Source organism: Bombus terrestris, chromosome 15 (genome assembly GCF_910591885.1).
Source record: "Bombus terrestris chromosome 15, iyBomTerr1.2, whole genome shotgun sequence".
Taxonomy (NCBI): domain Eukaryota; kingdom Metazoa; phylum Arthropoda; class Insecta; order Hymenoptera; family Apidae; genus Bombus; species Bombus terrestris.
The window spans coordinates 247410-271232 of NC_063283.1; the positions used below are offsets into that span (position 1 = coordinate 247410).

Consider the following 23823-nt stretch of genomic DNA (forward strand, 5'->3'; position numbering starts at 1 on the left):
ACGAACGGACCTTTCGTTCTGATTCGAAGAATCTGATTAAGTAGACGAGATAAGATCAATGACGGATATTCGAGCGGAAAATTCTATTGCGCCACCTGCACAGGTAATTTCGTTGAAAAAGCAAGACGATCCAGGAATTCGGCCAAAAGAAAGAATAACGAGAGGGTGGGACGTTGCGAACAGGTCAGGGATCCAGAGGGTGATTTCCAAAGAGAGAGAAATATAAGGGGAGAATGGTAAAGGCAATTTGCAAGGTTCGCTTCTCGCTCTACCATACCTAGGAACGGAGGTTAAAGTACAGCATGTAACCGCGTATCGTGGTCTGCAATCTCTGGCTATGCTATCTGTAACCGCTTTTTCCTTACCTTTTCTTTTATCCTTCTATGCCGTTTTAGTTTTCGCCGTTTACTTTCGCCCGTGTTACGATTCAGTCGAATTACAGCTACGGGAAACTCGACGAATCGTCGAACCTAATCTCTAAACCCGTTTAAACTCGCGCATCCGGAATAAATCATAAATTAAATAATCGGTAATTCTTCGTTTCTTCCATCGGCATCGTATCTTTACTTGTTCGTTATCGTATTTGTACCCTTTGTAATCTAACATACTTCTAAAGGGAAATAAACCATTGCAGTCGAATATATTTAATAGTAAGCGTCGCTCGTACATACTAAAATCTAAAATATTATACTTTCGCGTTGAATATTAAAATCATAAAATTCTTGGGTTATTTGCGTTTGCATTTTTTACTTTGGATTATTTGCGTGATTGATAACATACATGGTAGAATGTTGAGAAAAATATACAACATGTACAAACCATAATACGTTGTTAATACATCAAACATTTCTTTCACGGACAAATTTCATTTGTCCGATATTTAATTCTACATAGAATTCCATCGTCGGTTGTTCCATTAGTAATTTAGTTTCATTTTCCAATAAAATTTAAGCACATACAAAACGAACATTGTATTTTATATTGGATTTCGTTTCGATCTGATGCGACGTGATAAATTCGTCAAAAATTTATTCGATCAAATTTTCCTATAGATTTATTGAAAATCAAAGAGAAAGAATCCGTACCTATCTGCGTAAGTAGGATTTTCTTCGGTTAAAACGAATATCGCGCAGAATCGTTTATCGAATGACGAGCTACGCTTCACGATGAAATTATACGTGAGAAGTCTGTGATAAATAAAATATTTGCTTCATCGTTAAAAATCCTCGCTTTTACCTCTGCTCTTTGTCGAATTGCCAAATATTGTTGATTTAATGACGATTTTGGTAATGACCCGGAACAGACTTAACGATATTAAAACGAATCCGCGTATTTATTTGTCGTTGGCTTTAATTCGATCAATTTATCGAATATAAACTTTTGGTGGCAATTCATCAGAATAGATCGATTCCGACACGATCTATCCCTGTAAATGTTTATAGATGCGCTGCAACGGAACTGTACGCCTATCGCGAAAATAGTGAATATTCAACAGTTTTCGTGGCTAGAATGCATCTACTATCGAAAGTGACTACCGAATTTATTCCATGGCTGGTATTTACCACGTCTCTTTGATCGCTAGTCGAGAACCCAACAAAAAAGAGAATACGAATGATCGAATGTTACGTACATATGTACAAGCAACTAAACTTTATTTTTTATAGTGCAATATCCTAAAAGTATGTAATCCGCGAATCTTTCGATCTCGCGATAAAGTAACGCGAATAAATTGGAAAACCTTTTAATTGCATATTGACTAACAGTAATTTAATTTACTATTCCACTACGTTTCTCTAAATCAGGTTCTGTTCGTTTATGTAACATAGTAGGAAAAATTACATTCTCCGAGAGTGATGTCAACAAAACTTGTTTAACATAAAAATGTTTTCTCTAGGATATTTGAAATAGTGCAAATAACTAAATTTTTGTTTCGTATCGCGTTTTATATAAAACCATTTTTTCAAATAACAATAAATTCGCGTTTAAGATAAATTTGGTGGTCTGAAAGCCAGACACAGCTTATTTTTACCGAAATTGGCAAAATGGCAAAATCTCCCGAAATGAGCTACTACGAGTACGAGTAACTGCATACATATATCCATAATATGTATATAATTTGTCTTTAGTTTACTAACTCGCTCAAGTGATTCCACTGTATATGTGTTTCAAACGCACGTACATACGTGCACATTGTCGATGCAATATTCTATTATATAATTGCATGGTACGATTGAGTCGCGCGGCATTATAATTCTCATTGTATTTTGAGTCAAGTGAAATTTAATTAAACGGTCTACATGAACTGAAATATAACGAAGGAGAGCAATTAAACTAAATTGATAAATTTTAATTGGCATCAAAGCATCAATGAATACAATTAATTAATCGAAAAACCGGTAATATCGAGGACGATGTATCGAATTAAAATTTATTAATTCGATTGCATTTTTATGCTACGATCGATTTAAGCCCTAATTATTATCGATTGGTTAGGTGGGTAACGAGCATCGAGATTACGCCGGAACACGTTGAAATCGATAATTCCATCTGCTTTTTATTTTCCATGTTTATTGTGCAGGAGGAGGAGGAGGTGGAAGGGAGGAGGAGGAGAAGGAGGAGAAGGAGGAGAGTAAACAACACTAAAATATATCGCAAACGCTGTACCGCTTGCCGTGGTATTTTTCTTTTTCCCTTTTCCTCCAAGCAATATTTTATATGCCTTTCGATCAGTTGTAGCGTAGAGCGGGCGAACAGCATTCGCGTATCGATGTGTGCCGAAGTGGACGGTGGAATTGGGTAGTCGCGTACTGTATTTCGAGGCGAACGCTCATGTACATACTCGAGGACGATGTATGCACTAGTGTACGAGAACCGATTACATATTTACGCACACTGAGCAAATTGACTCTGGGTGCAAGCATCATGCTGTTTGCTTCCATGAATCGAGCCAATTGCGCACAAAAAATCACGCTCGATCTATTTCCATTTTCCGTTCACCACATTTGTAATCAGCTAACGCTCCGTAAACAGTTATGACTTAAATATATCATGCACGATAAATATTATTTCCTTATTACGGATAATACGTGATCTTGCGTTCTCTTGCATTCAAAGCCGGATTTCGGCAAATTTTATTCAAATAACAAATAACTTGTCAAGATTAATTCGCCAATAAAGAATAACGACTTCGTTCGACAAAAAATTATTCGTTATTCGATTTCAGGAGCAATTGTAAATAAGCGGCAAAGCAGGAAGCGAAATTCGGCCATTCGGCCAGGTACAGCCGACACCGCGGTGACAAGAACATTGGCACTTGGAGCACGAGCGATCGCTCGTCGATGACGTCCGCTTCTCCGCGCGATACAATTGACAAGCGGCGAGCAGCCACTCTTATCTTATTTATCTTTGTATTCGAGCAAACACGTTGGCTGAATAAAAAATTATTCGTTATTCTCGAATAATTTCGCTTATCCGCATTTTTTATTCCAAGGATAATTTATTCTCAGTGTTATTCGAACAATGCCCAATTCCGTCTAAGGGTTTCAAATCTCGCTCGCTCCCTCATTCCCTCGCTCCTTCCTCCTGTTTCTTATTTTCCAAATGTCTAGCGTGTGATCGATCGCTTTCCTCTTTTCTTGATGGACAACGTTCGTTTCTTTCACCGTGACACGTTGTACCTACATATGAATTCATATTGCCGTTCGAGACACGACCGATACCATCTCAATGTGTTTGTTGGGTCTTTTAACGTGCGTGTGCTTCGCAAAAATGTAGTCAGCGTGCCAATAATTTCTCTACTCTCTGCTGTAACAACGTTTCGAACTCGACGGTCCAAGTTCCTGAATGGCACATTCGAATCAAGCTATAGCCACGGATAATGTCGTGTTGCATTCTCGACACAATGTCCGGCGTCCATTTTCCGGTCTTCCACTTTGGCAAGGTGTTCTTCTTCGACCGTCTGCTGCGAACTGGAAAGATATCTTCGCTCGCCTTTAACATGACCCCTTTATAATCAACCGATACTATTTTACATCTTTCTCCATTGTATTTGAGGTGAATAGGCTGCGATAATTGTAGCTGCTGGCTGTAGTAGATGTCGCTGCTGGGGGGTACTGCTGTATTTTCTTCCTATTTAAGAATCGTGGAAGAAAAATCGGATTACGGGCACCGGGATTTGAACCACCCGGGTCCCGAGCGTTCGTAACCTAAGGTGCTAACCACTGCGCTGGCGTTGTCCGGTACTAGTTATTGTCGAGTGGTGGTATTTGCTGTCGAGTGCCGCCACATATTGAACAAAATATAACTACACATGTATACTTATTACGTTTTTATTGCAATCTTCAAAGGTTAGAAAACGTATACATTCCGTTCTCGAATCAAAGACAAATACAATTTTAGCGATGTGGAATTAATCGAAAACGTATTTAAGTTAGAAATTGTTCTAAAAGCATTTAGTAAAATAAATAGTAAAAGTAGCAAACTTTATAATAGGCAAATTTGTAAATTTTGATTTATCGTAAATTTCGAAATGATCATTTTGGCAAACGCTGAAATTTTTTTGCAATTTAACGATTAGATCCATTGAAATCTCGAAACTAACCGAATAACGTACGATCGATGGTTTGTCAATTGTTTTATTATAAACTGACAGATTATCTACGATCTATCGATGATTTCAAACCATGGGTGAGAACAACATTTAAATATCCAAAGGCTATTATAGGAACTTAAATTTGTCCATGAGAGAGCCTGTAATTTTATTACAGTTTTTAGCCAAATTAAGCCAAATAAAAGTAAAACTTGGAAACGATATCGATGATAAGTAAAAGTAAAGCATGGAAACGATTACGATATCGACGATTGGCTAAAGACTAAGAAATTTAGCGATAGATATGCAACGTACGTACTCAACCTGGTTGTTTAAAAATATTATTGAAAGGAAAAACGGTTTATGCGTATCAGGGGCATATTTTAATAAGAGTTATCAAGGTACGTATTAGCCAACCCTCGTTCCATCCATGACTGGATCTCTCATGCATCCAGTGAGACCGTAGGATTATCGCTGTTAATACCCGACACTTGCTAGTAAAGCATCGTTCTTTTTTAATCCGTAACCGTGGGATCATTCCCTTCTTTTATTCCGTACAAGCGGTATATTTGATAAATTGGTTCGCGTTATTAAATATATCAAGCGGATATAATAATGGTTTATGTATATAAAAGGTTATGTATATAAAAGGTAAATTGTAAATGTCTTTCGTGCTTCGATTAAAAAATATATAATACAGTTGTGTACATACTCGCGTACGGTGTAAATATAGCGATGATTATAAAAGAAATATATTTAAATTGAAATACCATATTCGGTCATGAAACTCGATATATAGATATGTAGCTACATACACACAAAGTACAAAATTAATATTTCAATATTCAAGCTTAACTCGAAATCTAAGATGATTAAATTATTTATGAAGGAAAATTAATCTATACATGTATGTAAATGTCAAATTTTGGTCGACTCTATTAAAATATATCGGTAGCTGAATAATTAAACGCTGAATAGTTGCTCATTTTACATTTTTTCAAGGAGGAGCATGTTTGTTATTTGTTAGTTGTTTGTACCGTATTCCGCTTAAGTACATATATGTTTATTTCTTTAGTTGTTATTTCAAATGCGAGAAAACGTTTCCTTCGAGCGTGTCTCGAACGAAGGCTTAAAGTAAAAGTTAGATAGAAGATGCGTCGAAGATGCTGGCTTCTATTTCTTAAGGTCCTTGTGTCGGTCGTCCGTCTTGCAATTACACGTGTCAAACGAACGTTCGTACGATTAAAACGATATGCGTATCTGTTTCAGTAAATTCGAAGGAGGACTTTACAACCTCTTGAAAATTGAAATTTGGAACTGCGTCGCATAATTTTCGCTTTAAACTTTAAAGGATCCTTGATATTACCGAACCGTTTAATCTCATCATTTTAAAGTTTAACATTATTGCACATTTAACGTTTTTAATTGCTCCAAAAGTGATATTGCAGTACACTGGTTCATTAAACGATTCGGCACAAATGCGTCACATAATATTAACAGCACAATATACTACAAGATATAGTACCGACAATTAGAGAGAAAGAATCCGTCAACCGACGGCGTAATATTTTTTAAGCAAATTTAATTACCATCCGTGATAAAATAATACTTATGTATATACGTACACGTACATGCAACTATGTTATGTACATACCTACCTACCTACCTACCTACCTACCTACCTACCTACCTACCTACCTACCTACCTACCTACCTACATACATACATATATACATACATACATCTATCTTTTCACTTTTCATATTTTTTTACTGATTTTTTGTTACTATGTCTAAACAAAATAATATTTTATGTGCTTAAAGCATAAAAATAAAGTTACGACCGATTAATGGGTAAGCTGTAAATTGAAATTCGAATTTTTATTGTCTAACGTGTAACGTCGAATTACCCGGTCACGGTATTAATACAACGGGCATAAATTATTTCTCGCAGATCTACGTTTAGCCGTTCGATATTCAAATTTTATTTTGTGAAAAATCCCCCTACTCTATTTCCTGATCGCTTGGATGTGAAATTGAATTGTAAGAAATTGTAAGAACCGTGCATAGTGCATGACGATGCGTCGAATTAACGTTTCACCGACGATGGCGTTCGTACGGCCGTCCGTTTGTCCGCCCGTCTGTCCGTTCGTTCGTTGTACGTACTCAACTGGTATGGCGAAATGGCAACGCTATTGCTTTAATGAATAAACATCGAGCCGCTTGAACTCTGCGTTGTGAACGCCGTAGCTCGCCGGTACGGACGAATGAAAGAGTATCTGCGCGTATTTGTTTCATTTGTGTTTTGTAAAACTGTATAATCATAGTCATTATCATGGTAATTAATCTTCACGATGAATATCTTTTATCTTGTGTCGAATTGGGATCCTTTGTTGCGCGTGAGAACGTTTTATCGGCAAATAGATCAGATTGTGTGTACTTAATGTAATATGCATACATCGACGCTTCTTTTTCTTTTTTCACGAATGAATGCGCCCAAAGTTGTTCTCTTACGTCTGTCTTTCCCTGTTTACGAACAACGTTATTCTTCTTTATAAAACCTAAGAAAAAGATACAATGACCAAGTTCGTTTCAATGAATCAGAACCAATACGTTTACGTACAATACGTACAACTAACGTCTAACTTTTCTTCGATCGTTTCAGGTAAGTGTTAAATCGTCGAACGAGAATCTGTATCGAAAAATTTCAACCAAACGTTTCGTAAGTATAAACGTACTATACATATATTTGTTCAATATATCGCGAGGAACACCGATCTTCCGATGCCACGAATAAAACTAAAGTCAATGATCGGAGTAAGCTCGTTCAGACCATAGACATGGTGCTGAATCGTTAGATATTAGTTATCGAACGGTGATAGTATAAACGAACGAACGGATATAACAGTCGGATCTCTTGTAGCCGCCGATAACGTTAACTTTAGCATTGTATCGTGATTTTTTTGCGCGATACAAGGCGATGAATTTCGCATTATCGACCCGCACCGGTTCAACCGTCGTTTCACACAGAATTTTAACAACGAGAGTAAGGGAGATACGTCGCAGCGTAATGCTTTAAAATTAAAATTAAAATTTTCTATTTAACTAGCAATCACGAGCAAAAATTTATATTCGTGTTTCCGTGAAAATGTAACAAAACTTTGCACTATTTTTGCGTAGCATCGTTTATCGATCGTCAAATTTACTCGCGATGTCCAAGACCGAACGTGTGTTTTTGTTACTGCGACCGAGTAACCGTTTATTTTATGACATAGGTTTGCTTATGTTTCGAACTTTCTGCTTGATATTCTTCCACTCGATAACCGCAACATTTGCACAACGCTTGTACTATCGTTATCACCTATTATACTCATCTATCGCTATTTGCTCCAGTGAAAATACGTCTGAACGAGGAACAAAGGTTAACGACTTCTTCTCGAGTTTTGCTGCTTTGTAATCTACCGTTCGTTACTTGCTGTTCTAATTTTCGTTTTCTTATCGCAGTCTTTGTCAAGATGAGTCAATTTTCGGCACAATTTCGCGCGTTTATAAACACGAACATCACGAAGCAAAATTAATTAACGGCACTCGGTGCCGTTGTCCGTGTGACAATCTTTCTCGTGAATATCGAGTAGCTCGTTCGTGCAACATGTACAATGTATAGACATATCGCTCCTCTTCTTCCAATATTATTAATTCTAATCTTATATTTCAATGCCAACGTTTTCTCATTGATAGTCGTACACGTGGAGTTTCCTTCAACTTTTATCGCACAAAAGATTATCTTAATTTCTTTTTTCTTATGTTTCTCCGTTTTCTACGAAGCCCAGCAGCGTGACAGCAGGAAGGTGATTTCGTAACGATAGATAACGTTTAAATACTCATTTATCGTGATCTTTGCGAATTATCAAAAAATCGTTTCAATTAAGATCGAGACAAATAGGATTCGCATCATGGCGAAAGATCCGTATAGAACAACCGTATTTGACACGGCTATACATATATTCGTTATGTTTACGTATCGCATTAAAATGCGACGCGACTCGCGTGTATTACCGCAAATGCGTGACAGCAAACACGATGTACCTTTTGTGCAAAACTCATTTGGCAAGTTGAATTTGTATTCGGAATGTAGCGTAAATTTTGTCTACATTGGGGACTTTTACTATGTAATCCGCAATAACCCGCTGTATAACGCATCCTTTCAATTGTTTTTTAATCCATAGTTTAAAAAGCACGCGTAATAATCTCTATAATTTCATTTTATTCGCTTATTTTCGTACCGTTCTTATAGATAATATATTTAGTTATTATACCATTTTGCCACCGGTACATAGCAATCCAATTATAGTAGAAGCAAACAAAATTCTTGCTGTAAACTATATATTGCGTAATTTTGTGGGCTGGATAACAAAATATTAATACTTGACGCATCGATTCCTCTTTGTTCGATTGTTTGAGAGGAAATCGATTATATCTCTTTCTTAATGATACGTCGACTTTTAAGAATCGCCAACTTCATATATACCGCGTTGTTGTTATTCCACTTTTGTGATTAACGATATAGGTATGTACGCATATATAGAGTTGTCGATCAATAGTCGTTTAACGACGATATAACGCTTAGAAATTCCTCTTCTTGATCTCCCAGTCTAAAGATAAACGCAACTTACGAAAAAAATTGTTCGGTTCGGATCGGTGGATATTGTTTGTGATTACGATGCTTAATATACTTAATACAGCAATTTACCACCGGTCAACGAGATCGAACCGGCTACAATTTTAGAAACCGTATTTACCTGGTCACTTACATTCATCTACGTGCCATGGTGACCAATGAACGACAGTGTTCGGTAAAATGTACTACGTGCTCTATAGAGCGGGCGCGGGCGGGAGGTGGCTAGGTGCATCCTATGGACGTGTGTTTAGTAGGTGGCACAAGAGGAGAATTCTTAGAAGGGAGTTGTCGGGAGGATAAGGAAAGAGGGTTGGTAAACACGTGTAGTGGACACAGTGGACATGCTTAACCGACTGAATGAAAATGAGATTCAAATTTTTAAAAAACAAGGGTTGTTTCGATCGTTCGCGCCAACGGAAGTCGTAAATTCCCGTTACGATTCGAATAATCGACGCCACGAATCGATCGATCCCTTATTTCGATTAAGATAGTAAGGGTGGTTGAATGAGTATAACACTGATATTAACAGGTTATAACATCCTTTCGTATTGGCGACTGTGACGACTGATTGTTACTTCTGAACTTTGACCGTTACACTGTTACATTGAAAGCTCGGTGTGGGTGTGCCTTTTGAGCCAAGCACGCGGATTCGTTGTTTATACTTTTCGTTAGGAAAGTGAGAGTAACGATCCGCGATGCCCATCGGTTGTAGCCAACGTTGACGAACGAAGATAGAAGGAGGAAGCCTCCTACCAACGTGGCTCGTGGGTGTCCTCGTTCATGGGAAAAACTAGCTTTTCCCGTTAGATAACTACCCGATTCTGTTTACGGTCTTTGACGGTCAGACACTGAAGGACGTCGCACGGACCATCTCACGCGACGTAACAAGGGTAAAGGTGCAGATTCTGCTTACGATTATTCTTCTTAAATGATATAGTATCTTTAGGCGCGTTAAACTCCGTTTGATCTATGAATTTTAGCATCTTTGATAGAGTAATTTTTCTTCGGTGCTGAATCGTTCTCTCACTGTCTCTCCTTTCGATCAATCAGCTTCTGCGAAATACAAAGTAATATCAGACTGATGGGAAACAGAGAGTTGGAAATCGAATAAAGAGTAGTTCCGGATTTAATAAAAGGGTATAGAGGATCTATACTAGGGCTGCCTAGCGACAACCGTGTAAGATAACACTGTGGTAATTTCCAGTTTCTGTCGCCGTTGCAGATAATGCTATAATCTGATCGGAAGTTTCCCTCGTCACATTCCTCTTTTTACTCCTAATCGTTACAGAGAGCTGATTGCGATAAATTTTCCTCGTCACTTCAATTTAAATGGCTTCGCATACCCGCGTGTTCAGTAATTTTTTCATACGTCGTACAAAAAAAAAAAAAAAAAATAAAATTCGAAACGCGTATAAAGATCCTCGTTATGGTTCCGATACGTCCATTTAAAAGCTAAAGAAATCGTTCCACAAAGGAAATCGAAACATTTCACGTAGCGAATTAGATCAGAGTTAAAACTACTGTCAAATATCGAATTGCGTGTAAGTTACTTTTCGAATCTTTCCGCGTTGGTTATTCGTACATTGAAATTTTATATTCGAGAGATAATCGCGTTAAAAAATAATGTAAAATGTTAATTCAAAGTTATGAAAAACGTCAACGTCGCGTCGGTGAAGGAGGGTGGTTTGCGCCGCAAAGTACGTTTGATTTATGGAATGTAATTTCCCTAATGAAAGTGCAGTAGCATCTAATCATAACGTCTGATCCGCATTGTTCGATTACATCTAATATGTGTATATTAGCAGCGGCATATAGTTGCGAGTGATCGATTCACAGTTGTGATTGTTGATAATGTCATACACTTTCTCAGAGCGCAAAGACATTAATACGAACTTGGATATAATCACGTTCGAGACGTCCATCAGCTACTCGCGACGCATAGAAGGGTAGTTGGGTTGTTACAAGGTACGCGAATCGTTGAGTTCCAGCTCTCGCGAGAATAGCAATGGGACGATCGATGTCGTACGCATCGTGTAAACTATGAGTAGGACGTCAAGTTAACCAACACCAAGCTACTAAATATGACGTATGAAACTCGGACCATGACACTCCCCAACTTTCGAGATTAAAGGGTCAACTAGTTTCTAGTAACTACCGATTACACCAAAGCATCTTTCGAGTACGTACGTTTAACTACTATCTGGTCTAACAATAAGATTTTCGTTGTGTTCCGTTGATTCTACATACGACGTAGGAGTACAGACGAGTAAAAGGTGAGATCGAAAGAAAGTTTCATCGCATATTTATATTAGATAATATAATTTTTTCGAATACGATGGTTCATGTTTGTTGGCAACGGCAGATTTCTTCTTCGAAAATTTTCTTTTTCTGCTACTTATGTCGACTATCGTTTTAAAAAGTTGTAAATAAAAGTAGAATAGATGTAAGTAGCGGCCGAAAGCGAAATTTAGAACGGATAGACGTAAACAATGAATGGTACGCAAGAGGTGCTACACCGTTCACGTTTCAGTATGATGAACCAACGCAAGCAGGATTTATAACGTTTTTACGAAGCCGGGTTCTCCGTAGAATGGTATTCTTGCGGTATACGGCAAGAACGTTGCCTTTCTGTACGCTTCAGTGGAAACTACCCCTTTTATATCCCCACACAGATTTCCTTCCCTTCCCTACCCTTCCCTTCTCTTTCCTTTCCTTTCCTTTCCTTTCCTTTCCTTTCCTTTTCTTCCCTTTTCTTCCCTTTCACGGATTCATCTCCTTCTTCCTATCTGGTCTGCCTTCGATCTTTCTCCGAAATTCCCATATGACTCTGATCCATCGTAGATGGAACGAAGCCGTTGGTTTATTAGAGACCAAATAACGGACAAGATCTTGATAAAGCCTGCGAGTTCAGATACTATTAGGAAGAGAAGCTACTTGCGTGTCCCAGGTTGCTTGCCCAGGTACAAGTATGGTACTTGTTAGATTATTTTTACCAGTTCATTAAACGCGCTCTTCGAAGATGCAAAAAGTGAGAGTTTATTACGGATTATCATCGTATTGGCGATGAATTTGAAATTTTAAACTATATATATCGTGTTATCCAAATTTCTAATACGTTACTACGTAGGAAACTCTGCTCTAGAACTTGCTCTGTCATCGTATATACAGCCTATAAAGGATTTTGTATTTCTAGTTCTACGTTAGTTTCGTTAAAACAATTTTCATTTTTGCAATTTGGAGACCTACCTCCACTATCGTATCGAGTATATGCTTCCAACAAACTTTTCACGCCACTTTTCCCAAAAACAAAGCTCTATTTGCAAAAACTTTCTAGTTCTACTTTCGATTTTTTTTATCTTCGTTTTTTTTTTTTCTATGAATAATCGCTCCTTTCTCGACTGTACCGACAACCATGAACGAGCAACCATACGAAGAATTTTTATTTTTGTAACACGTTGTCGGATGTAACCGAATAAAAGGTGTTTCGCGTTAACGTTCAATCAAAATCGATGCATATCGAACATGGTTATCGAGAATCGAAACCTGGTAAGTATTTCATGGCTTAACGTGGCTTACGATCTTATATGTTGGTATTAATTCGAAACAAGCATCGCATGTAACACGTGCCTCAAAGGCAACATGAATATGTATGCGTAACATAATCACAGCGCACAACCCTCTGTTCGGTAGCAAATCGTGAGTAGCTGTCCTTCCAAACGGAGTACCAGGATCAACTAGCTAAATTACAAGCATTGGTCGGATTCGTCAGTGGGAACACGCTTGAAATGACGAACTCCCTGTCCCTGCAGATATTAATCGTGTCGAGAACAAGCTCGTTCTCTCTTTGCTTATCCGTGCCAGACACTCCAAGACTTTGGACACTTCTCTCTAATGCATTTGGTTATTGCGATTAATGTTAACGCGAGCTTCCATTGATCAACTTGATTCTTTGAGGCCAAATGATTATTTATCGCGTAATCGGTGTTTCGTTGCGTTCATTCTTATCGTAAAATGGTACGCGATATTTGGCAAAATTTCCGAGGAATCGCGTCGCTCGAATCGTGCCCGTTAAATTGGCCGAAATTCCTGAAATTGGCCTGAAATTTTCGTGGAACGGTTCTTTGATCAATTTCTCGGTGTCATAGAGAAGCGCGATCGTTGTTTTCATCGTATCTCGTTGATGAAATAAGGCTGCTTTTTAACGAAGGATTTTGACAGAAACAATAGGTAGGCGTAGGTATATCGAAGAAATTCGGCGTCTCTAACGCACTTGGAAATTTCTACTTTGCTGTTTTCTACCGTGCAGATTGAAGGGGAATTCGCCACAGCTCGTTCCTAGCTCTCGATGGTAGCTCAACCTTCGCGCCCTTTCCACCTCCCGACCTCTCTGTCTCTCGTTCTCTCTTTCCCTTTACGCGGTACAAGGCGTCTCTCAAAGCATTCTCTCCGGTAACTCTATCTTTGTCCCGTGCAATGTTCTCGAGCTTCGTCCAACGTTCCCCTTGGGAGTCTTCAAAGCGGCGAGAATGCTTTAGCTAGTTCCAGAACACCTCGCCACCTCGCTCGCTCGCTCGCACGATCTTCCTTCTACCATTTCTCCAACCCCGGTGGTGCACCGGTCTGTTGGTCTGTTAAACGATTTTTCTCTTCCGTCTGTGACACAGCGCGTTCGCTTCGTAATATATTCGATCGAGGGAACCAAGAGCGTCGGAATGGGGTTTCGGTTCGCCTTGATCTTCCTCGATATTACACAGCTGGGTCACCTAGCTCTGTGGCTTTCGAACCGTCCCATTGGCTGCACGCCAGCACCCGATCCCGCATGCTTCGCTGCTTTCAGACGAGGAAAGGAAACAGTGTTATCGGTAAAAGGGATGTTTTTAAGCGGCTATCATTGGCGCTGCCATGCCGACGTTCCGCGCCGCATTGGATATCGTGCCACGTTCCGTGGATGCTGCCATGCTCTGCCAACGATCTCGCGATACTTTCACCGTCAAAACACCGGCAAAACTCGGAATTTCATGGCGTTTCGCGCGGAACCGAATCCATTTACCTTTGTTCTACTAGCGTCGTCCCAATTTCCCGACGTGCGCGGAATTCCATTGCACCAAGACTGGATCGCGCAGCCGCCATGTCGACCCGAATTCGTTTTCGCCTTTAGGCCGAGTAGCAACGTTTCGAGACCTTCCTCCCTCCCTCCCTTCGCTCTCTCTACCCCCACTGTTCGCGTTACGCGTATTTTCCGAGGGAAAACGCAGCGGCGCAGAGGCAACTGGGATTTCTTTGGTGAATAGAGGGGGGCTGTATGGAATTGACGCGATCAATGAGACGCGGTCGCATATCCTTTTGCCTACAAATTTATTAATGAAAGGCTCGTGGTCGCGTTCTACCAGCTCGCAGAGTACATAATTTATAACGTGGAACATCAGGCAGCCTGATACCGCACTTTCATGGAAACTTTTCACGAGAGAACGGCTGAATCTTGGGAACTATCAGCCATGCAAAAAATAGTTCTACATATTTTTATCACGTAATATTTATAATACGTCACGCCTTATACCCCGCCGTGTGGTCCATCCACTATGCGAATGAGTTCATTGTATTTACGAAGCCTGGAAAGAGCCGAATTCCGAATATCGACGAGGCTGCTGCTGTCTGTTGGACGCGTTTTGTCACACTCGAGGCTAACTTTTCTTGAAGAAAGGAAAAGCGAGTAAAGCTACGATAGGTATATAGTAGTTGTGATATCGAAAATTGGTAGAATATTTTGATCTTACATTACGCGGAGGAGTAAAAGATAAAAACCAACTACGTACTACGAAAAAATGAAGATTTTCGAAAGCTAATCCTCTATATGCGACTCCTCTGTGTTACTTATCCGCAATACTTGATAACCATTTTAGAAGGGATTTGAATAATTTAACTGATTAATCTAGATTTCTGGAGGAATATAACGCGTACAAAGATTACTCTTATACGCTTGTAAGTGTGTATGCGTATCGCGTGATTGTAAGAAACAGATAGCAAATATACGTACGTAAGTACGTTTAGATTTCGCCGATGGCTCAAGATGAATACGTTTGCGGCATGTACTGGTAACAGTGTTCAATTCCAACATCGATATTGTACGAAGCTGGCTGTAGATGCGCACCACTATGGTACGTACCTATTTAATGGCCAAATAAATGATCGATATATGTGCGATTCGATAAGCGAACGCAGAAACGGATGGCTATAGTTTGCTAGATATTCACCGGCATCAGCGCGGATTAGGATTTAACACCGGTTCGAAACGACCAAAATTCTCCTCGATTTAGCCAAAGACGCAACGTGGCATCAACGCGAAGTGTTACCTTGGTGTGTTGCCTGCTATCTATTTTGGCGTGTTACCTGCGCGCTTATCGCGTTGAAACGTGCGGTTACCTTGAACACGCGTTGCCTGGTAATTCCTCCCTTACTCGAATTATGCATTCTTCGTTTTTCGATCAAACGCTTTTCAATTCGATGTAAAGCGGTATGAAGAATATATGTATACGGATCTTGCGATTCAAGACGAGCAAAATGTTATGCGCATATATCGGAATCGTTAATAAGTTTTTCGTTAGAAGACTCAATGGCAAAAACAAAAGTCGTAAGAAGTATTAATTTCAGACCGTTAAATTATAATTAGCTACTTTTACTTTGTTTAAGTATCTGGTCGGTGTGATAGTTCGCGTCACATAAATTCCATCAAAATCTTTAGCACGATATCGATATCGCTGTGATACGAGCTTCCGTTTCATAATATATTCGTACGAGATAATTATGTACATGAATTATTCGCTTATTCCGACTTGTATACAGATATGTATGTAAAATTTATTGGAATAGAGAAGTTAGACCGTCTATGTAATTAAAAGTATTTATATTAGAAAAGATATCGCACCAGCTACCACTTAGATGTCCTTTTGGGTCGGTGAAAACTTGTAATTCTGGGAAATGGGATGAAACGTCGACGTCTCGTCGATGTTCGTTATTACTTATTCGTTATTACGGATGCTGGGTGTACACGGTGTTTCCTTATTCTGTGATTGCATTTAATATCGCGGCTAACGAATTTCCTGGATGTTCGAGGAACACGCGAGTCGTCGGGACGCGAACACGGCGTTGCCTCGCAATTTGCGGAGAAGCAGTACGCGCTTAAATGCACCAGGTCCCTTAAAGCGTCGCGTGGTGTTCGTCTCGCGTCTTTACTTACAAATTTCCACTTGTACATGGAAACGTGAAATCGAAGACTCGTGGCTGATATCGTCGCTCCTAGCTGACATTCCAGCTGGCAACTCTGTTTAATTTCCTGAGTTAATATGCAACTGACTGACTGATTAGCGCAACTACCCCCTCGATCGTGATTGCATTTACGCTTTATCCTAATACCTCGCGGCGATGTTGCTGCTATCGGCGGGAAAATTCAATCAGCTATTTTCAAAATTGCTCTTTAGGAAAATTAGGTAGGGAAATTAATTCGCGATTCAACGATATCCTAAATACTGACGAGTGTACGAGCAATTTGTTTTGCGTGTCCTCTTTCTTGTTTTTAATTCTCTGTATCTGCATCTCTCTTTTTCCTTCGGATACACGATCCGCTATCTTAGAATGTCTGTCGAATTATTACATGCAAGCAAGTGTATCTAATTGTACGTACAATGAGATTAATTGCTTCTTTAGTTGGAACTACGCGATAGAACGGCAGCATGTATTCGTATCTTGGGAATTTTTTAAATAATCTTGGATACGGTAAATTTACCGTGTTACTCCGCTCTTCATTAACGCGATAAGCTATACCAGCGTGTAATTAGAAACGTATAACGAATTCTCGTTGATCGACGAATAGAAAATCTTGTGGTTGTGCCGCGTTAGTAGTCCTGGTTGGCTCGTAGCCAATTTTAACTGGGGTAAGAACTAGGTTTTGCGTCAGTCATGACCTTAGCATTTTTCTTCTTGCGACATCTGCACCCACCTTTCTCTGTTCACCCCATGCCAAAGCTGTTTCACTTTTCATTCGGTAAAACGGAGATTTACAGATTTAAACGGATTTATTATACGAGTGATTCAGAGTTGCAAAAATATGTCTAAACGGCGCATAGCTTTAATGTTTGAAAATAAAGTAAAGTACAACATGGAAATATTTCAATTAGAGAATACGTATCTGCTTTCAAAATATGCGCAAAACATATTCTGTAATTTCGCTCGATAACGAACAGCATCGCATGTCCAATTTCATAACGAAACGAAACAGAATACGAGAAAACTGTCCTTTGTTAACCCGAATAATTCAAACGAGTAACGTAAATGACTAACCTTAAATAACATAGTCGTTTCTTGAAGTTAACTGGAAATTAAATTTCACGAATGACCAACGCAAATACCAGTCTAACTGTTCTTTGTAAGCTACGTTGTTTTTCTTTCTAAAAGAACTAGAATCGACGAATAGCGACATTTTTACAATTATATTTCGACTAATTCGGCTGCTACCTTTAGGCCAAAATCGACGTCAATCTATTTTAATGGAAAACTGCCATTGATCTGCGACGTTCTGAATACAGTTGAAATGAAAGAGATGATCGAACAAACGAGCCAGTTCGTCATTCTTGAATAGAGAATAATTAACGAGCGATTCGTGTTACCGTTACCTTCGCAAGTTATTCTACAACCTACATACGTACATAGATTGATAGATCTTTCTTTCGCTTTATAATATAATTTCAACCATCTAACGATCGTGTCACTGAGAAAAAATGTTTTAACAAGATGTAGCATCAACGAATCCGATCATTTTTAACGTCGACGGCGTTTCAATTTCTATCATCTCTTATCTACCTGTATAAATGAAAATGATTGAATTTTTTAAATGCTAATTATACGATTAAAAGACAAAGACTCGTGAGAAATACGCGAACGACGAACTAACGGCTATCGATCGATCGTTATAATACGATTATAATACGATTATACTTTCGATTCTGTATTTGGCAAATCGAGGTTCTAAATCTAGTTGCGCGCGACTACTACCATAAGATGAATTTCTTTCGATCGGATTTTTCTCCGTTCGTTAGTAAACACATTACGTTTGATTATAGTTTATTACTGGTGAAACAAGTGCAAATTGATAACTGTTGTAAATAACTGGTTATAAATAAATCAACGTGGCGATACAATCAGAAAGGGAAATAGTTCACCGATACCTGTGTGCATACCAGCTACATGCGTAGAACGGTATTTTACTTTGTCTCGCTGTTTCCCTTTGCTTCGGTTTCCTTTACGCGTACAGACATAGATATATATGTATTTTCATGTTACAGCCATTGGATGGTTCGCTCATGTATATGCATAGCAAGATAACAATTATCGTCATCTTGTAATTCATCCAGAAATTATATCAGCAACGATCGAAGAAAATTTCCTAATCTATATAATGCCGTGTCTATATGATGCGCAGCTCATTAGTAGCGAGTCCATTGTATAGTTTATCGATGCTCGAATTTCAGGAGTCTCTCTGTTTCTCTCTCTCTCTCTCTCTCTCACTCTCCCTCTCTCATCGAATACTGCCACGAATGTGACGCACGGTTCTCGCATATTGACATAATTAAGATAAAGAAAAGAGTTGTTGGCGAGCAAGGGATCGCACGGGAGAGAAGGCTGAAAAAGGAGAAATATGTACGTAGGTGCAGTTTTTTAAACGTAGTTCACGACTGTTTCGCAGAGTCCGATTGAAATACGGCGTTGGAAACGCGTTGTTGGGAAGTACACGGTGGTTTGAATGCCAGATAAATTGAACTCGAGACCTGTCGAATTCCTGAAACGTTTCGAGCCTTTTGCACTCGTTATCGCGTCTCGGTGAATCTCAGTGTCTCTGGCAGCGGTCTCTGCAATTACGTTGATTCGTTGCACGCCACGCCGCCGGAGGCCTCGCTATGCTTTTCTTTTTTTTTCTCTCTCTCTTTTTTTCCGAGATGCGCATCCCACATAGAGACGCAATTTTTTCCTCTGTATTGCCACGTTCCCTTAGGCATGAAAATCTGCATGAGAACATTATACGATTCGTCCATAGTTATTCGGTGCACCTCGTTCTACATAGCAAAATTCGTTATTACTTTTAATCGATTGGTCCGTTATATGGAATATAATTCTGGTATCATAATTGTTACGATAACGTTCACTTCGAGTAAACCAGTGCGTGAAAGAGATTGTCATATACCATTTACAATTTATTACTTTAACATTTTTTCTACTTCTGGCTGCATTCGGTCTGAGATCGCTCGTATAATTAATTTTGAAAATAATTATTTAGCTTAATAACGTACACAAAGAATAATAGAGCGTACAAGTTGTGTTGTATCGCTTTCCATGTCAATCGGATCGTATCGGCAAAGTATTAAACGACATAAATAATCGAGTTGTTTAATGAAATCATTACATTGTAGCGCACGGTACGAGTTGAACGAGAATAGTGTAAAATACGGAAGGAACTTTATCGTAACGCGCTTCGTTTTTAAAATGATGTACGCTGAAAATAAAAAATAGTCGATATATTTGTTAATTAATAGATATATTTTAACGTAGCGAATGTATATCTACGTAGCTGGGTAACGAAACTTTTGGAAATTGTTTCAAAGTATCTATCGTATCGTGAGCAGAAAATAAAAATTACAAATACATTCGGGAAAACGATCGATCGACACCGATCTAATTATACGTATCGTACTAGCAAATACAAGGACAATTTAATTTTGCGTTGTTGTATTTAACTATAGGTACGTGCTAATATGTAGTTGCCAAGTTTTGACAGTACTTTGTATTCTATAAGATGAATACCGCTATTTTTCGATTCGCAATAAAATTCTTAGAAAGCCTATAATATCCATAGATACTCGGTGGTATTCATAATGGAACGAAGCAAGATCTCACGGCCTTGGAATAGCCACTTATCTTTCGGATCGTCTTTAGCTTAAAGCGATCTTGTTCGGCGATAGAACTGGCATCTTTGAACGGAAAAAAGATCTCCATTGACCGCGTAAGATACTACTAAGTGACTAGGACGGAAATAGAATTTCTACCAGAGAAATACGAGCGAAGGTGATCTCGTGTGGTATATATGTATGGGCTATCGTTGCATATTTCTTCGAAAGAAAATTTTCAGATACAGAGGGTATATGTAAATTTATTTGTACGATGCTTGTACTATATCAAACGTGGCCTACCAGCGGAGAAATCGTACGAGCAACAAAATGTTTTTTAAATCAAGAAAACTGTTGACAAGGCTAAACTTTTCCCTTCGGTGACAAGACGTACGTATGTACGTATGCAGAGTGTTTACGGCAGAGAGTTTTCGGCAATTATGCAGCTACTGTTTTTCTTTATTTCACAAGTGATCAATTAGGTACAGACACGCTGTTTATCTCACAAAGTGCGTTTCTTCGGATAGATGAGACGAAGATGGAGATGGAGATGTAATAAAAATGTATGCTCTTGTTTGAAAATAGTAATTAAATGCAAATAATTGCCCAAACGACCAAATGTCAATTATGACGATAAAAAATGGAAGAAATTAATCGAGAAAAGAATTTTTACGCGCATAGTTAAATGGGACACAGCTATCGCATAAATGTTGAAAAATTTCATGGAAAGTTGAAACGACATTTTGGGGGTACGTTTAATTTCGAAGGTATGGCCGTCTGCGTAATAAAAAAGCGAACGGCCGAATGCTCTGTCAAATTAAATTAATTAAAAGGTGCGTGAGAACGAAGGCGCGTTTCTACAATAACATGCTGTTTTACGAAGTAAAGTTGAAAATTAACAGGCAGAATTGGAAGAAAAGAATCTCGGTTCGCAAGTTTCGTGCTCGAAATATTCTCCGTGTCGATATCGTCTTTTCTCTTTTAACTACGAAACGTGGTGCAAAGTTAGCGTCCAAGTAAATATCTTGAAAGCAAACTCGGCCCTGGGTATCTTCCGCAATCAAGTCGATGGAAATTGTCCAGTATATTTATAGCGACGCTGGAAACTTTCAACCTGCGGTAAACTACTCGATATACTAGAGAAACTAGATGTTCAAACAGGAAGGAAGTTCTGGATGATCGATCGCGGAAGACTCACGAGTGACTTACGACTATGAAGAAGGTGCGTGTACACAGAGACAGGCTGGAACTTAAATATTGAAATAGTATAGAAATGTGACCCGTTTCCAAGCTACGTTTGACATACTTCCATTATTAACTCGTGTCGCTGGTTTTATGCGAATTTTATAGCGTGATCACGTTGCGGTTGAAATTCTCTGCTAATGCAGCAGCCCAAAGAAACGGGTTAGGCTACCTATTCGAGGAACGTGAAAGCCCATACGAAGAAGAATCGTACCGGTTGGAGTTAATATTCGCGACATTAGCCGCTTTTGACACGTTAAAGGCGATGGAATATATCTCTCTTGCTATATCTGGCCGAGTTGGTTGGATAGTACCGTACTGTAGGTAATTTTAAGCGATCTCGAGAGATTTCAAGCAGCGTCATACGTGGATCCGTATATCTTATTTCGCAAATACGTAGTAGTTGACCACCCGTCCATGTTTAGGCCTAGTCGAGAGATATGGCGTGTGGCGTCAACGATGGTCAATGCTAGCGGCGAAAGCGGCAAAGGCGAAGAATGAATTTTTTTGTGAATTTTACCTGTTTTATATCGTACGATAATTGATCATCTGCTTATTCACGCTAAGACGGACGACGAGTCGCAATTTCATTTCGATAAGATAAACGTCAGATACTTTTAGAAAGTTCATAACAAAGATCGTGAACCTTCGCAGCTTCTTCTTAATGCGACCAAAGAACAGGACCCATTACCGGTAATCGTAACGTCGTCGAGCTTCTCGAAGTCGTAATAGAACGAAACCGGGTGTTAACGCGCAAAATTGGAAGAGAAGGAGGAAAAGGAAAGAGAGGAACATCGGCGAGGACGGTACGATAGACGGAAGATTGGATAGGAAGAGAGAATGAGAATGCAAGCAGGAGAGGAAATGAAAAATGGGGAATGCATGGTTATCGAAAGAGAAAGTTAACGAGTTGCGCGGGATAGTTGCCGATCCTTGGTTGTTGTCGTGGCTTAATTAAGGGATACTTGGAAATTTCTAATTATTCGTAGACTGCTGGGGGTACTTCTCAATTAACGAGAGAAACGCAGAAAGACGGCTCGCCGGAGAAAAGTCGGAAACAAATGTCCGTTTTTCCGTTCGTTGGTCGGTCGAAGCTGCGTTTAAAATAATGCGATCAAACGGTATGCCAGGATTAAAACAAAAGTAATTCATCGGAGGATTGCGAAACAAATCGTTTGTTGTCGATCGAAGCGAGTTTCGAATTTCCCTCGATGTTTAAAAAGATTGATATATTTTCTCGCGGATTTAAGATTTCTTGCTTCGAGTTAAATTAAATCGGTGAACCGCGAGAGTATCGGCATCGATTGGTCTCGATGAGACGAGGTAGTCACGGAAGATAAGAAAAAATCCTCGAGATCGAATAATGGTAACTGTAGGGAGGCCACGTTTCTAATTAAAACTTTCTACGTCGGAAAGGGGATGGACCTGTCGTATCGAAACTCAAAGTTTCATATGGAATATTATACCTATGTGGTAACGGAAACGAGCGAGAGAAAGCGGGAATGCAAGTATCGATAATTTAACGATTCTAAGCTGTCGTTTCGATGCTAATCTTTTTCTTTTGTTTGAAATTAACAAGCTGTTCGTATCAGGTGATCGATTCAACGGGAAGTGACCCCGGAAGAGCGGTAAAGTGAATAATATCTAACGATCTAACGAGTCGAATATACGGGAGAGGTTCTGACTTCTGTTTGCGGAGCATATAACACAGATACGTATAAAATAGTAGAATTTCGTACGCCATTCTCATCTTCGTGTGCAAATAACATATCCAAAGAATTTCAAGAAAACAAACGTTCGCTCGTATAAATGTCCACGGGCGATGGATTCGAAAATGCAACGTTAAAGTCGGGGCAATTTCTTACTTTTCTTAACGCGTCCTGTGAGTTTTTAATTACCGGAGAAAGTTCACGGTTCTGCTAATTAAACGTCGCCTTTTTCTTGACTTTGTCTCTTTCGTTCGCTCGAAGTTGCATTGTTAGTTCGCGCGATGTCAAATAAAATTTCAGCCTGCGATTAGTCCGTTGAGATTTCCGATCGTCTTGAATACGATAGATCGACTAATTATTTGCTAATTATATTAGACTGTACGAGATTAGGTGATTCAAAAGTCGCGACGTTCAAAGACTCGATGTCTATACGTTTCAACGATTCCTATTCAAGTATTAAAATATTATCCAGCTAGAGCTTTGTACGAAGCTAACTACTTCCGAGGAAAAGTAAGTTGGAGAAAATTACACGTTCGAGCTTTGAAAACGTAAGTAGCGGTTTAAACGGACCCATCGAAGGTTCGGTCGAACAACGACACATGGTCGAAGATTTACGGCACGCTGCTGATACAGCTCGCAGTATTGAAATGAAGAAAATTTCATCAGGATAAAAAAT

The 23823-nt window shown here is 39.1% G+C and overlaps 1 protein-coding gene and 1 long non-coding RNA gene across 4 annotated transcripts in view; both read left to right on the forward strand.

Annotated features, from left to right (window-relative positions):
• The window catches only part of LOC100650342 (disintegrin and metalloproteinase domain-containing protein 10), an 85837-nt gene that overhangs the window by 19037 nt on the left and 42977 nt on the right, over positions 1 to 23823 (forward strand). The gene's annotated exons all lie outside the window — the stretch shown is intronic.
• On the forward strand, positions 2598 to 3461 carry LOC125386444. Its single transcript, XR_007226582.1, has 2 exons — positions 2598 to 2675; positions 3224 to 3461. It is a non-coding gene; the product is annotated as an uncharacterized LOC125386444 (long non-coding RNA).